At 44.1% G+C, this 18,628-nt stretch overlaps 1 pseudogene; it reads left to right on the top strand.

Moving 5' to 3' along the window:
* The first annotated feature begins 6,834 nt into the window (after window positions 1-6,834).
* On the top strand, window positions 6,835-8,253 carry LOC143975350 (poly(rC)-binding protein 2 pseudogene; annotated as a pseudogene).
* Window positions 8,254-18,628: the final 10,375 nt, after the last annotated feature.

The raw sequence follows: 18,628 nt of genomic DNA, 5'->3' as shown, positions 1-18,628 counted from the left end.
ATCGCAACTTGCAACTACATTGGAGGCAATATACTACACCCTCCGTATGGCATCCTATAAAGTCACGTATATCATGTGTTTGTCCAGTGATAGTACTAACAAAATCACTTTTTTTATTTTGACATTTTTTGGCATGTCTACATGCAAAGCAGTTTTTACATGGATAAAAACCTTTCCCTGTAAAAAAAGAAAAATCCCTTTTGGGGGGTGGTTCGACAACAGATTTGGCAATAATATCTCTCAGGGTGGGAGCCCTTTTGTAAATAACATTCGGTCTTTCTGGTAGGATTTTACCCAAGTCCCTATCATTTTTAAGGACATGCCAATGCCGACTTAATACTCTGGAAACCTCTTTGTACTGTACGTTATAATCAAGAATAATAGAAGGAACCTCATAATTGTATTTGAGTCTCTTATTAAGGTTATCTTGGAGCATGGTACATCTATCCATGCATTTAACATGTTCAATTTCCCTTTTTAGTTGTAAGTCTTCATAGCCCTTTTCTTTGAATCTGGTGGCAATTAAGTTAGCCTGTTCTAAAAAGTCATCGGTTTTAGTACAATTCCTTCTTATTCGGACCAACTGTCCTTTAGGTATGTTGTACAACCGTGGCTTAAAATGACAGCTGTTAATGGAGATATAGCTATTCGCATCGACACTTTTAAAATGTGTTTTTGTAATTACTGTGTTCTTATCCAGGGAGATGTTTAAATCTAAAAAATGAATACTTTTTGCATCTATTATCCATTCCAAATGGATATTTTTATCATTATTATTCAATTTGGTAAGGAATTTTTCCAATGCTTCACAGCTACCGTTCCAGACAATAACAATATCGTCAATAAATCTTTTATAGAGCGTCAACTCTGCTGGGGTGTCCATGTACTAGAAACTTAAAAGAAAGTTTATTTGTCTAAATGTACTAATTGCCATAGACATGGCGAACAGGGAAGGCTCCGCGTCCCTAGTACTCAGTCTGGACGTGCAAAAGGCTTTTGACTGCCTTGGCTGGCCTTTCCTGTTTGCTACATTGCACCATATTGGATTTAGAGGGCCCTGTTTGCGTGCAATCCAACACTTGTATACCAATCTAACATCCCAAGTGAAAATCCATTTTTCCCCCTCCTTTTCAGTAACTAATGGTACCCAACAAGGATGCTCTCTTTCACCCTTACTATTTGACTGCATCTATTCACAGAAGTTTGAAAATTTTGTTAGAGGGAGAGAATTTAAAATGTCACTGTTCGCGGATGATATTATCCTCACTCTGACCCAGCCTAGGATTTCTCTACCGAATTTTCATGTTGATCGTTACAGAGCCCTTTCGGGCTATAAAATAAATGCGTCTAAATCAGAGGTCGTTCCGGTTAATATTCCCGAGGATGAAGTTAAACATTTAAAGACCAGCTTCCCCAATAATTTGAAAACCTACTGCCTTAAAGTACCTGGGGGTCTATATCATCCCGAACCTCACTACCCTGTATCAGGAAAACTCCCCCCCCTTCTTCGGCTAATTACGTCACCGATACAACAATAATAGAGATGTGGCAGGTGATCTGGTCCCAGGCAACCAAAAGTTCCTTCTGTACTCTCTATAAGGAAAATTGTGTATTAATACCTTGCGCCAAAAAAAATAACTAAAATATTAGTAAACTTTGTAATTAAAATTAAAAAGCTGCTATCTCCCAAACCTTGGGTAAGAATTACCCTAGTGCAATATTGGAAAAGAATGTGATGGGAGGTGCTATATATAATAAATTATAAATTGTAAATTACTGACCAATAAATTAAATAACATGTCATACAACTGAATGTGGATCAACCTTATTAAGTGACTAGTGCTAGGACAGTGAGATTGCACCTGTGTTTAAAATAACCTTATGCACATGTTATTGCGCATAAATTGGTGTCCTGTGTGTAAACAATATAAACCTATATCAACCATGTGAAACAATATGTGACAGTAGTGCGCACATCATATGCTAAACAATATATATATATATAATAAATATAAAGTCCAATGATATATACTCAAAATATGCTGGTAAATGTAGTCCACCAATACAATCACAACGTATGATGAAGAGGAAGAATTGGAAAGAATTATATGAATAGTAAAAAATAAAATGAAAGATATAGTGGAATAAAATAGAGTGTCCAATCCAGTGAGTGAATGCCGACCAATGTTTCCTTTAAAAGTAGACCTTCACCGATGTGTTGTACACCCAAAGTGCTCCATAGATAGATATCTCCTTTACAATTTATAATTTATTATATAGCGCCTCCTGTCACATTCTATAAGGAAAATGTCTACAAAAAAATTCTCTACTTTTGGTACCTGACACTGAATGTTCTCCATACCATTTGCCCCACTAGTTCTAGGATAAAGGGTGCTGAGCCCGTAAGTGAGCTGTTATGATGACCCTATATTCTTCTTTTTCCTTCCATTTCTTCTTTCTTTTTTATCTTCTATGATTTATGTTATGTCATATTAGTTTTTATATATTGCTCCTTAGCACTTCAATGTTTCAGCAGTACTATTGCTTCAATTGAAACCATGCTATGGGTGATTGTTATCTACATGGTTATTTCACAATGTCTTTACAGTTTAAAAAGCCTTTATTGTGAACAGTGCACTTACTTTTTTCATGAATGTTTACATTTTCTATGTAAAAAAAAAAAAAAAAATATTTGAAAAAATACTATAAATGCTATCTTCTCTGTTTCTTTGACCAATGCAGGGGATTTACAGTATGTTTGTGCATCTCTAGGAAAAGAAAACACATGAAGTGTTTACTGATAAAATTACTGATGATTGTAAAAGCCACCAGAAGTATTAAGATGTGGCCAGGGCCATTGTTCATACACTGCTGCCCCTGAAGCGGTTTCTAGCATAAATGCCCATTCATATACTGCCTAATTGTGTAAATAGCACTCTCCTGTTCTAAAGAAGGCTGCTAGGTAAATTTAGTATAGCTCCTCTGTAATCAGTGGAGCAGGGGATGATTGTATAGGTCTGATCAGTGTCTGCTGCTCTTTTATGTCCACATGTCTTCTAGAATCATAGTGGGAGAAAGAACAGGGCATTCAGCCTTAATATTTATGGGACTTCAGCCAACCCCTGGGGGAGGGGGGGGGGGTGCCCAGAAGTTGGAGGAAGAGCTCATAAATAGTCTAAAGCATGAGCTTTCTGGAAGGATCTGTGAGGAAAATATCAAGGTCCCAGCTAGGCTTAGCCTATTCGCAATCTGAAAAACAAGGATCAAGTGGGTTCTGGAGAATCTCACTGGATAGAGCCAGGAGGAAGTTGGTTGGAAAGAGTCCAGCTGTCCTATGGTGGTGTGAGCATACATCTCCCTCACTAGGAAGATTCTGGTGGATATTGGCAGGAGACAACTGATGATCCTGTACTAAGTACTAAGTGAGTAAGCAACTCCACTGTTGAGGAGTTAGTGACTGTGTGTAGCTTTTAAACTCTGTTACAAGTACAGGTTTCCATTAGCATAGAGATCCTGTGGAACATTCAGCAGTTGTGCAGTGCTGCCAGCAGTTTGTGAAGTGTAGCCGTGAATCAAGGAGTCCTCAAGTTATCCAGTTGTACACATTTTGGGATGTCTCATGCTCCCTCTCCCTATTCCTGTTAATGGTTCTCAATAAAAACCCAAAAAGAAACCCCTAGATTGTTCTTTGGAACCAGTGAAAGAATGCAGAAAAGGCTATATGCCTACTTTGCTGTATGTGTTCTGATTGTAAAAATAGGACCAACATTTCCAGTGCTTCCATACTGCTTTCCTTGACTAGTGCACATTTGAACGTTTGGAGAGTTAATTACATTTATTTTATTGGATTTTTTTCAATTGATACTCACTCACAATTCTTAGTGATTTATCAGAACAGAAAACAAAAGACTAATTTTTTTTGCATGTTTATTGCACATGGCAAACTAGGTCTACACCGTACGCAATGAACATTAGTCACATAAGTGCACTTTTGTGAACCAGTAGTTCAAGTGTACCATAGACATGTTTTTATTTATCTTTTTTTTTAAGACAGCTGCTTTGAAATTTTTGTTGATATTCTTATTGTTATAGTATCCCTGAAATTGGTGAGGCTAGTGTTTTTTTAAGATCCCAGATGGTTGCTAATACCCTCTGCCCTTATCTCAGTTGGGAGTAAGAATTTTATAAGACATACGATTCCAAAGACATGCTGGTAGGTTAATTGGCTTCTATCTAAATTGGCCCTAGTACAGTATATGAATGTGAGTTAGGGACATTAGATTGTAAGCTCCTTGAGGGTAGGGACTGATGTGATTGTACAATGTATATGTAAAGCGCTGTGAAAATTGACAGCGATATATAAGTGCCTTAACCACTTACCAACCAGCCCATAGCCGAATGACGGCTAAAGGGTGGTTGGATAATTCTGGGAGGGCGTACTACTGCGTCCTCCCAGAATCGCGCTCCTGCACACCCCCTGGGGCGTGCACATGGAATCATCAATGACATATCATGGTAAATGGCCGCTGACAGCGGCCGTTTACCACGTGATTGCTCTGTCAAATGATGAAACGATCACATGTAAACAAACCGGCATCACGTCCGGCTCCCCTCTCCCCTCTCCGTACAGTGTGAGCGGAGACGGGAGAGAATGGATGCAGCAGTGCTGTGGGCTGGATGTGTAGTGCCCACAGCACTGCTCAGTGACAAATCCAGCATCCATCCATCCATCCCTTCAGTATAAGCCATCCACACTCAGACATCCCACCAGCCACACTCAGCCATTCCGCCATTCACGCTCATCCATCTCACCATCCACGCTCAGCCATCCCGCCATCCACGCTCAGCCATCTAACAATCCATGCTGAGCCATCCTGCCATCCACACTGAGCCATCCCGCCATCCACACTGAGCCATCCCGCCATCCACGCTCAGCCATCCACACTCATCCATCCCACCATCCACGATCATCCATCCACGCTAAGCCATCCACGCGAAGCCATCCAGTCATCCACACTCAGCAATCCACACTGAGCCATCCTACCATCCACGCTCATCCATCCCGCCATCCACGCTCAGCCACCCTGCCATTCATACTCATCCATCCATACTCATCCATCCATACTCATCCATCCATGCTCAGCCATCCCTCTGTCCTACTTATCTACCCATCCATGCTCAGCCATCCATACTCAGCAATACTCATCCATCCATCCAAGCTCAGCCATCCCATCCACCCCCAGCCATACTCAGCCATACTCAGCCATACCCAGCCATACCCAGCTATACCCAGCCATACTCAGCTATACCCAGCCATACTTAGCCATACCCAGCCATGCTCAGCCATTGTCGGCGATACCCAGCCATACTCAGCCATACCCAGCCATAGTGAGCTGCACCCAGCCATACTTAGCCATAGTCAGCCGTACCCAGCCATACTCAGCCATACCCAACCATACCCAGCCATACCAAGCTGTACCCAGCCATACTCAGTGATACCCAGCCATGCTCAGCCATACCCAGCCATGCTCAGCCATACCCAGCCATGCTCAGCCATACCCAGCCATACTCGGCCTCTGTATGTGGCCAGGCTGTGAAAGTCTCACACATGTGGTATGGCCGTACTTAGGAGGAGTAGGAGAATGTATTTTGGGGGGTGTCATTTTTGGTATGTACATGCTATGTGTTAAAAATATTGTATACATTTGTTTCAATTTTCTTTCCATATATTCCAAAAATGTGTAGAATGTGTTTTTCATGGAGAAACAAATTAGACAAGAGGGATACAGTATGTAGAGAAACAAATGTCAGAACATTGGAAAAAATGGGAGGAATTGAGTACCTCGGGATTCATATAAGAGAGGAGGGGGGTTGAATGGGGTGGTTTTGATATTTTGATATGTGTGGGATTTTTTATTTTTTTTCGTTTGAATGGGGAAATGTTGTAATGAGATAAAATCTGTATGGTAATTGTTGAATGTATGTTTTAAAATATAAAATAAAGAGAAATTTGAAACAAAAATGTGTAGAAAAAAATGACATGTTCAAATGACTCATTATGCCTCATAGATTATACACTGGGGTGTTTGCTTTCCAAAATGGGGTCATTTTTGGGGCGTTTCTATTGTCCTCCTGGTGCTCCAGGGCTTTCAAAAGTGTAAGAGGTAGTCAGGAAATTAGATGTGTAATTTATACTCCAGAACACCTGATGGTTCTCCCTGCATGTTGGGCCTCTGTATGTGGCCACGCTGTTTAAAAGTCTCACACATATGGTATTGCCATACTCAGCAGAAATAGCAGAATGTGTTTTGGGGTGTAATTTGTGGTATGCCTATGCTGTGTGTGAGAAATAGCCTGCTAATATGACAATTTTGTGATTTTGATTTTGCAAAGAATGGTGAGAAAAATTACAACTTCAAAAAACTCACCATGCCCCTTTCTAAATACCTTGGGATAACAACATTCCAAAAATTGGTAATTTGGGGGGTATTTGTACTTTCCTGGCATGTTAGGTCTCAAAAAATTAGATAAGCCGTCAATACTTCAGGTGTGATCAATTTTCAGAGATTGGTACCATAGCTTGTGGACTCTATAACTTTCACAAAGACCAAATAATATACACCAGTTTGGATTATTTTGACCAAAAATATGTAGCAGTATAAATGTTGGCCAACATTTATGAATACAAATTACTAATTTGCAAAATTAAGAAAAATGCTTTTTTTTTACAGAATTTTCAGTCTTTTTTCTTTTATAGTGCAAAAAATAAAAAACCCAGAGGTAAATACCACCAAAAGAAAGTTCTATTTGTGGGAAAAAAGGACAACGATAGAGCAGCAGAGGCAGCAGCAGAAGCCGCAGCTCCCGCCAGCCCCTCCCGCCGTCGCCATTCCTCGCCCGCCCGGCTCTCTCCTTCCCTCCCTCCCCGGGGCCCCCTTCGCCTCCGGATCGTTCCTTCCTCCCCATTCCTCCCTTGTTTTTCCTCCCCCCTTCTCCCTTCCCTCCCCGGTCTCCGTCCCGCTCTTGCCCTCTCTCCACCTCGTCCAGCGTGAAGTCTTGTCTTATCTTGTGACCAAAGACTACCTTTACATCTTCTGACTATTGCCCTGATCTAACAGAACTAGTTTCACTATGGACACCGGTGTTATTGAAGGAGGCCTGAATGTTACCCTCACAATCAGACTCCTGATGCATGGAAAGGAAGTCGGTAGCATCATTGGAAAGAAAGGAGAGTCTGTTAAAAAGATGCGTGAAGAGAGTGGGGCTCGTATTAACATCTCAGAAGGCAATTGCCCAGAAAGAATTATCACCTTAGCTGGTCCAACAAATGCCATCTTCAAAGCCTTTTCAATGATAATTGATAAACTGGAAGAGGATATCAGCAGCTCAATGACAAACAGCACTGCCTCCAGCAAACCACCCGTTACGCTGCATCTAGTGGTTCCTGCAAGCCAGTGTGGATCACTGATTGGCAAAGGAGGTTGTAAAATTAAGGAAATCAGGGAGAGTACAGGGGCACAGGTCCAGGTTGCAGGGGATATGCTGCCGAACTCCATAGAACGTGCAATCACTATTGCCGGTATTCCTCAGTCCATCATAGACTGTGTCAAACAGATCTGTGTAGTAATGCTGGAGTCTCCTCCAAAGGGGGTAACCATACCATATCGGCCAAAACCCTCCAGTTCTCCGGTTATTTTTGCAGGTGGGCAGGTGTCGCGCCAGGCCGGAGGGCACGCATGTGAGACTGACCTGTGGGAGGGGCGGAGGTCCCACACAGGGGGAGTCTCCCTAGATGCTGTGGATCTCCATGGGGCCTACACCATTCAAGGACAGTATGCCATTCCTCAGCCTGATCTGACCAAGTTACACCAACTGGCAATGCAGCAATCTCACTTCCCTATGTCCCATAGTGGCAACACCGGATTCAGTGGAGGTATTGATGCTTCAGCTCAGACAACGTCCCACGAACTCACCATTCCAAATGATCTGATCGGTTGCATCATTGGACGTCAAGGAGCTAAAATAAATGAGATTCGTCAGATGTCTGGAGCACAGATTAAGATTGCTAATCCTGTTGAAGGTTCCACTGATCGTCAGGTTACAATTACTGGGTCCACCGCCAGCATTAGTTTGGCCCAGTACCTTATCAATGTCAGGCTTTCTTCAGAAGCTGGTGGCATGGGAAGCAGTTAAGCAACTTCCAGCATCTCCTCTGTTTAGCTCATGTCAGTCTGCATAGCCCTGCAAACAGCCTTTTTTCAGGTTTTAACTAGTTTGCAAGTTTTCAGTTTCATCGTGCTTTTTCCTCATCCACTCATGAATTTTTTTTCTTTTATTGAAATGACATTTTTAACTCAATTTCGGTTTTCCTCTTCTGCTGTTAAAACCTGCTGATAAAGATTTTAGTTTTCTAAAAAAAAAAAAAAAAAGGACAACGATTTCATATGGGTACAATGTTGCATGACTGAGTAATTGTCATTCAAAATGTGAGAGCACCGAAAGCTGAAAATTGGTCTGGTTAGGAAGGGGGTTTAAGTGGCCAGTGGGTAAGCGATTAAATAATAAAATAATAATAATAATACCTTCAGGTGGTGATGAGCAAGGTGGATTAGGATTAAAGTGATTACAAGGTGTTATAAAGTGCGTTGTTTTATTTTATTATCCTAAAAGCCAAATAAAAGCCTAAAAAAATAAATGTTACAATCACTCAGTGATTATACACTCATTGGCCAATCAGGGGAAAATAAACAGGCACATTTATATTAGGATGTGAACTAGAAAGTCCGGACCATTGACCCAGCAGTGGTTTCTATGGTGGTAATCAGGCTTAGTTTACTCTGCAAATATAAAAATGTGCTAAATTTTGTAATACAACAGTAGTAAAAAGCTTTAATTTTCCTGCACATCTAGCCAAAAAATGCTGATTGCATTGTTTCTATGTTTTACTATAGGAAAAAATGTAATCCAAGGCACAATGTGCAATTTTCTAACCATGCAACACAAAAGACTCTTCAGCAAAGCAGGCACTTCAACATTAAATCTAGCAATAATTATTATTAAGTTAAATGAGCGCCTGGTTTAAAGAATGTCTTGGTGTAAATTACATATAACTATGTGGTAAGTGAACTACATTCATAAAATATTTGTTCAAAATTTGCATTTGAAAATCATGGCAGTGAAAATGAAATGAACACATTATGTAAAATAACAAGGGCAATGATTCCAAATGTTCCACTTAACGCAGAGATGTTTGCATGACAAAAACATCTTAATGCTCTTATCTTTGCTAAGTTTTACTCAACAGATATTATATACAGCTGTTCATGTCTTACATTCTGACAGAGATTTTTGATTCTCTAATATACATAATATATTTTAAATTGGATTACACTAAAACTTTGTTTAGCTACCCAGTCATTATATTTCAGGTTTTCTCTTGTACCTCTTATCCTTATGTATTAAAGGAAAAAAAGAATGGAATATTGTTAGAAAAAAAAAAAGAAAAGACAGCTGCCAACATTACAGCTGACACCATCTGATGGGCTAATATTTTTTTTTTTATATAGCGGGAACGTGATTGACTGGTAGCACTGATCAAATATTCACTAAAATAAGTAATTATAAGAGTCATCTTCCGATTTGAGTTAGAAACTCAATGAATAGTTTATATTCATTGGAATTTAATGCAGAGTTACTCAAAGATAATAGATGAGCCCACTGAGGATAAAATAGTGAGTTATGATGAATTAAAACTAAATTAATATGTATGAAAAAGTTTCCAGCATATTTTAGTAAGTACTCTTTTTGTTGAATATGTTGAATATAGTCAATGTGCTAAGACATATCAAGGGTAATTTAAGGGACATTATGTTACATTCATTTATATTGCTGTTATTATCATATCTAATATTGTTATTATACAACGCTTATACTTCTTAAACTCTCTTCAGGAAGAGTATGACCAGGAAATAAATATCCATGGTGGCACTTCCTCTCACTGAAGTGTAAGATAACAAATGTGTCAGCCTTACAGGGTGATAAGTCACAATGCCATTTTTTCTAAGTGGGTAATCCTTCTCCAATGAAAAACTTCCATGAGGATAGATATTTAACGAGAGGAGCAGTGTCCTCACATGCCACATACTATGCTCCTCTATCTGCCAGGACCAACTTACCAGGCAGGGACTACTGGCAAAAGATATAAAAACATAAGCAACTGTTTAAAGAACCATATGTAATGTTCTGTCAGAGACATGCTGAGTTCTGAAAACCCATAGCTAGGGATATGTTGAGGACAAGGAACATTTTTTCAGGAACATGCTCACAATAATAAACTGTCTGCCGTAAGCAAGCTAAACACAATGGGGTTGATTTATTAAAACTGGAGAGTACAAATTCTGGTGCATCTGTACATGGTAGCCAATTAGGTTTCAACTTCAGCTTGTTCAAATAAGCTTTGACAAAAAATAAATAAACTGGAAGCTTATAGGAAATTGGACGTTTTTTTTAGACATTCTAGGAACATTCTGAGTACGTGGAGTACTCTAAAATTAAGACGACATGATCTGATTAACCTTGAAATCAAACAATTCACCATATATTTTACCACTTCAAGTCCAGACACTTTTACCCCCCTGCAGTCCAGGCCATTTTTCAGCTTTCAACTCTGTCAGACTTTGAATGACATTTACTCAGGCAACACTGTACCCAAATTAAATAATTATCTTTTATTTGAGAGAGATTGTTTTGGTGGTATTTAATCACCACTGAATTTATTGTACAGGTACATTAAACCGCATCGGTGCTAGGTAGGGGATTTTGCAATTTGCAATAAAATGTTGATGTAATGAATTGCATAGGTCGGAGGGGCAGCCAGAACCCTACACATATAAAATGATCCCCTATTAAATTAAAGATAGCTGGGCTCTATGTGGGATCACAAGGTGTACCAATAAGAATTTGTATATGGGGGGGCGTGGCTTGGACGGGAACCAGGATGGCTGCTTGAGTCCTGAGCTCCCGCACGAAGAGGACGAATTTTGCCTTTTGGGGACAGTTATCAACCCGCAGCATCACCCGAATTATGGGGAAATCCAACAGGTGCACCCCTGCTCCTCGTACGCTGAAAGAACCCGGTTCGCAGCTGGGCAAAAACATCCCGGAGCTATTCCGCTCTCAGCAGGCGCACAACTACGAGGCATAGCAGGCCTCCCAGACACCGCGGGCCTCCTCACCGAGCTCGCGTAGCAGCCTTGCCGACCTGCCGATGGATGAGGACGACGCTCCGGACCGTCCCTTCGGCTTGCTGGATCTCCAGAAGGACCTGCAGAAAGTGGCCATGGACATTAAACACACGCTGGCCGCCGCAGTCTCGGACTTGAAGGCGGATATACACGGCATTACTCACCGCATTGTGGAAGTAGAGCAGGCCTCAAATACCCATGCGGAGGCTATCAGGCAAGTGCAGAGGGCTTATGACGCTCAACTCCCCCACATATTTGAACTCCATCGCCAGGTAGAAGACCTCGACAATAGGGGTCGCAGGCACAACGTGAGGGTGAGGGGGGTCCCTGAAAACATAGACTCGCCTGCGCTACCACAAGCCATATGCTCTATATTCAATGACTTACTAGGCCGCCCTGCAGACTCCCCTATAGAGATGGAGAGGCTACACCGGGCGCTGAGACCCCCTCCTCGTGAACCTGACCCCCCGAGGGACATTATATGCTGTATTGTGAATTTTCCTCTGAAAGAGGAAATCCTTCGGAAGGCGCGCGAAAGAGGCCGCGTTATCTTTAATGGAGCGGACATTAAACTGTTCCAGGACCTTTCCCCCATAACATTGCAGAACAGACGCGCGCTGCGCCCCCTGCTAGAGGTCCTGCGCACGCGAAACATCCAATACAGGTGGAAGTTCCCATTCTGCCTGTCGGCGTCCTCCAGAGGCCGTACTGCCTTGCTACGCACACCGGAAGATCTGCCTGTGTTCTGTGACCAGCTTGATATTCCCAGGGTGGACATTCCGGAGTGGTGCGCCTTCTACTTCCCATCGGAACCGTGGAAGCCGGTCTCGCATGGCCTGTCGCCTAGACCCCATAGGCAGCACTCGAGACGCCGCAGATTGGACCCAACGTCACCGGCTGTTCGTCCTTCACGTCGGGATTCATCCGGGCGCAGTCCAGGACCAGCTGCGACTCCCAGACGGGATCAACAGAATGTTTAATTGCCTTTGCTTAGGCCTACACTGGGTGGGTCGTAACTGTTGAACATATACCTTTTGTGGCCTTTTTTGTTTGTTGTTGCTCCCCTTTTCTGTCCCCCCCCTGTTTCTGATTCCTCCAGGAGCTTGGCCTTGCCCCCTTCTCCGGATTCTGCAGGTCATCCCTATACACGGGAAGCTGACGGGCCCTTCTGTGGTATGGTCTTCTGCTCGCGATTACGCTGGACCCCTGCTCCTGCACCATGACCCCAGGTGCTCTTTTTGTTTTAAATTTTTATTATTTTTCCCTTTTTGAATCAGATGGCTCGGTCTCTCCCACACCTACCCTACACGGGAAACCAGGATTGCTTTTGAACTTTTTGTGTGTCTTTCTCTGGACTCTACACATAAGACTGTTTGAAATTTTTTTTTTTTTTTCTTCACTTTTTATTTGCTAGTACTTTCTATGAGGGACATGCCCACATGCCCGACTAAGATGACTCCGCATCTTGCACCTGTTGTCTGTCATTTCTATGTTGATGATGTTGGGGGGGGGGCTGGACCCTAGCCGACCAGAAGCCGGGTGAAATTGCTACAATCGCCACCTTGTTCCTCCCAGTTCCAGCGCCGCCTGGCTTCACTATTCCCCGATTGGTATTTGGCTAGTACTGGCTTCCCGGTGTGGGTCGAGCCCACCCCCCCGGTGGTATTGGAATCCCCCATGAGTATACCTCACTGTTGTGCAAGAGGTTTGTCAGGGCCCCCTTATGGGTGGGGTTGGGTTAAGCTTTGGGTACGGCTCAGTTGCCGATGGGGATTCTGGATTTTTTCCAACCCTTTAATGGGGTGATCTCCTTCCCCCCACCCGCGCGCCTGTTCCGGCGTTCCCTGGAGCTCTAACTCTAGTCCCCGGTGGGATGGGATACCCCCCCCTGCGGACTCCACCGACTGCCGAGTTCCCGGGCTTTGTTACTAAGCTAAGGGGTCTCGATACCCAGGTTTTAACAGGGCGATAGTGCGTTGACTCAGGAGAAGACCACAATGTTTGCAAGTGTAGGGGTCGTGTCCTGGGCTGCTCTACTTATGCTTCCCGGTAAATTCCCAATGTCGCCCGTAGCCTTTCATGCAATCTCTCTGTGGGGGGGATCTGCATGCTGGTGAATGGCTCCTGGGCCCTAGAGGGGGGACCTTATGGCTGAATCTATAGCAGACTCATAACCAAGCCTCATGGTTGTTGTGTTAACTGTTTATTGTACTAGTTTATACACGTTATGTTACTCCCCTGATCCACCCGGTGCAACGCATTGTTTTTCTATTGTTGTTTTGAAATTGTTGAACTGCTGCTTCTGAATCCCCTGAGTTCTTTACCTGAACTGCGGACTTACTCGACAGTATTTGAAGCACTTTCCTGTTGTCCCATTCCCTATTCTCATAACATCTAGTCCTCATAGGTGCGGAGCCGCTTGGCTTCTTTTCATTCCCTGGCTCCCACACAGCGGTACCCTCGGGCACTGGCTGACACTCCGGCCCGGTTTTTTAGGTGGGCGAGATTTTCTGCTCCCACCTCCGGTATTTCGAGGTACATAACCCTTTTTGTACCTCAATTAAGTTGATCTACTTACCTCCTTGGTGCAAGGCCTCAGTCACTGCCACTCTCCTCTTCCTGTCATTGTTCTTCCCCCTATACCTCTCCCCCCTTTCGCTTCCTTTACCTCGCTTTCTAACCCCCCCTTCCCCCCTGTGGGGGTGGTTTCTCTCTGCTTGTTGGTCTGTTTTTTCTTTTTTTTTTTTTCTTTTTTTTTTTCTTCTTCTTTCTCTATCTCTCCCTTCTCTCCCTTCCCTCCTTTTCCTGGGGTCCGCTCTCGCCCTGGAACCTCAGTTCACGGCGAGCCCTATTGGCCGCCTCAGAGATTACTGAACCCACATTACTACTACGTAAGATCCTTAACTTTACCGCCCCATACAACATAGAATAACATGCAACCCAGAAAAGCTCTTCAGAACCAACTTACTCTAAAATGTGTTTCGCTCAATGTGAAGGGTTTGAACCTCCCTGAAAAAAGATCGCAGGTGCTCACAGCTTTGACTAAACACAGAGCCCATTTCCTCTTTCTTCAAGAGACCCACTTTCGTTCGGACTCTATACCCAAGTTAGCTAATCGCACATATACCTCGGTAGTACACTCTACGAATCCAGACTCCAAAACGAAAGGGGTGTCCATACTAATTTCTAAATTTGCTGACTTCCAATTATCCGACTCTTTAATTGACCCAGAAGCCAGATACCTCTTTCTTAAAGGTACGTACGCCTCCAGGCCCATTACGCTTGCCAATATTTACTCCCCCAACGCACACCAAGTCTCCTTTTTCAGGAAGGTATGTGATCTCCTATCTACATTCCAGGAAGGTATAGTCCTACTAGGCGGAGATTTTAATACCCCACTGAATCCCATCGTTGATACCTCCACAGGTATGTCTGCGCTGCCTTACAGAGCGCTGCGACAGCTTAAACTGCAATTACAGGGCCTTTCTCTCCATGACACCTGGCGCACCTTGTTCCCACATGACAGAGACTATAACTTTTATTCCCCACCGCACTTGAAATACTCCAGAATCGACTACTTCTTTCTAACGCAAACTGACCTTTCCCTCCTTACGCGAGCCTCAATTGAGCCGATGTTTCTGTCGGATCATCACCCTATTACGGTGACACTTTCTTTCCCTGACTCGATGCACAAGACAAAGACCTGGAGACTGAACCCCTCCTTGCTGAAAGACCCGGTCACATTACAACAGGTTCAATCCTGAATACAACTGTATTTTGCAGAGAACTGTACTCATGACGTGTCCCCCGTTACAGTATGGGAAGCCCATAAATGTGTTCTACGAGGAGAATTTATCTCCTTGGCAACGAAAGCCAAAAGGGCGCACCAGGAACGGATTAAATCCCTGACTGATACCATTAGTAGACTAGAGACGTCCCACAAACACTCAGCCTCACAGGCCACACTCCAAGAGTTATTATTCACTCGATCCACACTGCTAGATGAACTGGGGAAACAAACGAGGAGGCGTTACGTTCTCAGGCAAAAAGTGTTTTACGAACACGGCAACAAGAGTGGGAGACTCTTGGCACGCACGATACAGGCCTCTAAGGCCTCGTCCACAATTCACCATATACGAGACAGACAAGGCACACTTTTCTCCAAGAACGAGGATATAGCCAAACAGTTTGAACTATTTTACTCTGACCTCTACAACTTATCGACTGAACATCCTGGCCCTGACTCCTCGACTACCCGTGTTGACAAAATACAGAACTTTCTGGAACAGTACTGTCCGAAACCCATCACCAGACAACAAGCTGAAGGCTTAGACAAGCCCCTGACTGCGGAAGAATTAATCACGGCCATTGGCCAAATGAAAGTAGGAAAGAGCCCGGGTCCAGACGGCCTTCCACTTCAGTACTACAAATCCTTCCTAGAGGTCCTATCGTCTAGGATGATAACAACCTTTAACTCCCTTGCTCTTCCCCAGACCTCTACGGGCAGGTTATTGGAGGCCCACATTGCGGTCATCCCGAAGGAGGGCAAAGACCCGACTTCGGTTTCTAGTTACAGACCCATTTCACTCTTAAACGTGGACATCAAATTGTATGCCAAGATGCTTGCCAACAGGATTCTGCCTTTCATACCCAACCTCATTTCTCCCGATCAGGTGGGTTTTATTCCAGGTAGGGAGGCGAGGGAGAATACCACACGTACCCTGAACCTTCACCACTGGCTCACCTCCTCAAAAACCCAGGGATTTTTTCTATCCTTGGATGCAGAGAAGGCGTTCGACAGAGTGGCCTGGGACTACATGCGGGAAGTGCTGAAGAGGGTAGGTCTTCGGACCCGCATGTGCTCATACATAGCGGCACTTTACTCTAACCCCTCAGCGAGGGTGAAAGTGAATGGCCACCTGTCGAACGCCTTTACCATTAGCAACGGGACACGCCAGGGATGTCCTCTCTCGCCCCTCATTTTTGTCCTAACTCTAGAGCCCCTATTGATTAAACTTAGGGCGAACCCCGATATTAAGGGGATTTCCACACCACATAACGAATTTAAAATAGCGGCATTTGCCGATGATATGCTCCTATCGCTTCAATCGCCTCGTGTCTCCTTACCAAGTCTGCTGAAAGACATGGCACAATTCGGAGTCTTGTCTAATCTCAAGATCAATCTCTCCAAGTCCTATGCCCTGAATGTCTCACTCCCCCAGTCTGAGGTGCTACACTGCCAAGATTCCTTCCCCTTTCTTTGGAAACAGGACTCCATCCCGTATTTGGGCATTCATATACCCAGGAGGCTTTCTGAGCTTTACCTCCACAACTTCATACCCATTCTATCCAAAATACAGTCAGATTTGAGGGACTGGGCCAGTCTCAACGTCTCTTGGTTTGGGCGCTCAGCTCTTATAAAAATGATAGTCCTCCCGCGCTTACTCTATTTGATGCAGACAATCCCCATTCACCTCCCCCCATCCTTCTTTTCTGCGTACAAGAAAGCATGCACCGCATTCATATGGAAAAACGGTCCTGCACGCATCAGCTACTCCCGACTCACACGCCCCAAAAACAAAGGGGGAATAGGGTTACCTGACATACATAAGTACTACCTAGCTTGTCACTTAACTAGATTGGTGGACTGGAAGGTTTACAAACGCAAGAAACCGTGGGTCATATTGGAGAACGCTTTCACCAACTCATTTTTGCATCTCATCCCTTGGACAAAACCCTCCCTATGGCCCCGAGACTTGGTGACGCACCCCTTTATCTACCCTACGTTGGTGACCTTTAAGAAGTCCATGGTGCCCTTTCATTTGTCCTCTTACCCAGGCCCCCTGACCCCCCTGCGAGGGAACCCTGACTTTCCCCCTGGTACATCTGGAACGTTTCTCCAAAGGGAATGGCCTCATGAGGAAGTTCTGGCACACCAACTTTTTCACAGGGGACGTTTACGTCCCTATGAGGACCTAGTAGCCTCATCGCGCACTGAAACATTCCCTTTCTGGACCTACAGACAGCTAAGACACTTCCTCGTGTCGCCAGACCCCTCGCTGCAGTGGAATAGACAGTTTACTGACTTTGAATCCTTACTCACACGCTCTTCCCCTCAAAGGCATCTGATTTCATTCATTTACACCTTACTGCAGGGTGACTGTTCTACCTACGGCAGCAATGCGTCGCAACTGTCCTGGGAAAGGGACCTTCAGGTGTCTCTCACGGATGACAACTGGGAAGACATATACACACACATTCACAAAGGTTCATTAAATGTAGCAATACAAGAAAATTGCTACAAGATTGCTACCAAATGGTACAGGACCCCGGCCCTCCTGCACCAATTCTCACCCACAATCTCCAACATCTGCTGGCGTTGCGGGAGGGCGGTGGGCTCAATGCTCCATGTCTGGTGGGAGTGTGCTCTAATCCAACAATATTGGAATGAGGTGCATACCCTAACAACACAAGTCACTACACTCCCCTTAGACTTTAGCCCAGCGCAATACCTCTTACATCACTCGACCGTGCCTAAGAGACTCTACCATAAGTCCCTTGCTATGCATATGGTCAATGCCGCGAGGCTCTGCATTCCGGTACATTGGCGATCGAAAGACACACCATCCATTAGGGAGTGGCTAGTTCGGGTCTCGAAGATCGAGGAAATGGAGGAACTGATTCACATCTCCCAAGAGCGCCTGCAGAGCTTTACGGCTACCTGGGCCTGCTGGATCCATTTTAAAACCACAGAACACTACAAATCCTATTTCGTACCCCCTACCGGGTGATCCGGATCGACCTAGTGGGACACTGCACCCGCAAACCCTTAGTGGGGGCTGGGGCGGAGAGCGGACCCTACCCTTTTCTCCTTCCCTTTCTCTCACCTTCCCACTTCTTTCCTTTCCTTCTCTTTCATTATTTTTCTTTTCTTCCCCTTCCTGCCTATCCCTCCCTTCTTGTCGCTGCTCGTGACTGGCCCCCTTTGCACTAACGAGTTCTTTGCTCGCCCAGGTAGCGATTTAGAAATCAGCCCCTTTTGGAACCACATCTTCCACTACTTGAGCCTGGTAGCATTATCCATACTGACACTGGTCTGTTCGCCAGTGGGGGTTAGCCTCGGGTGGCGGCTCGAGCGGGGAGAAAGCTGTAGTGGTAAGCTTAAATGCAAGATTAGCTACCTTGAATAATATATGGTTTTATCCCAATGTCATACCTAACTGCTTCATGCTTTATAAAATGTTATGTTGACTGTACTGTAGGGCATACTGCCCTTGTAACCCTTTCAAGAATTCAAATAAAAATTTATTTTTTGTGGAAAAAAAAAAAAAAGAAAAAGAATTTGTATATGATAGGACACAGAGAGGAATTATCAAGGAAGCTAA

The sequence above is a fragment of the Lithobates pipiens genome, unplaced genomic scaffold (genome assembly GCF_037356315.1).
Source record: "Lithobates pipiens isolate NorthernLeopardFrog02 unplaced genomic scaffold, aLitPip1_a1.2 Scaffold_13, whole genome shotgun sequence".
Classification (NCBI taxonomy): Eukaryota; Metazoa; Chordata; class Amphibia; order Anura; family Ranidae; genus Lithobates; species Lithobates pipiens.
The sequence above is the reverse complement of the archived record's forward strand: the minus strand, read 5'-3'. Positions and strand labels throughout refer to the sequence as shown.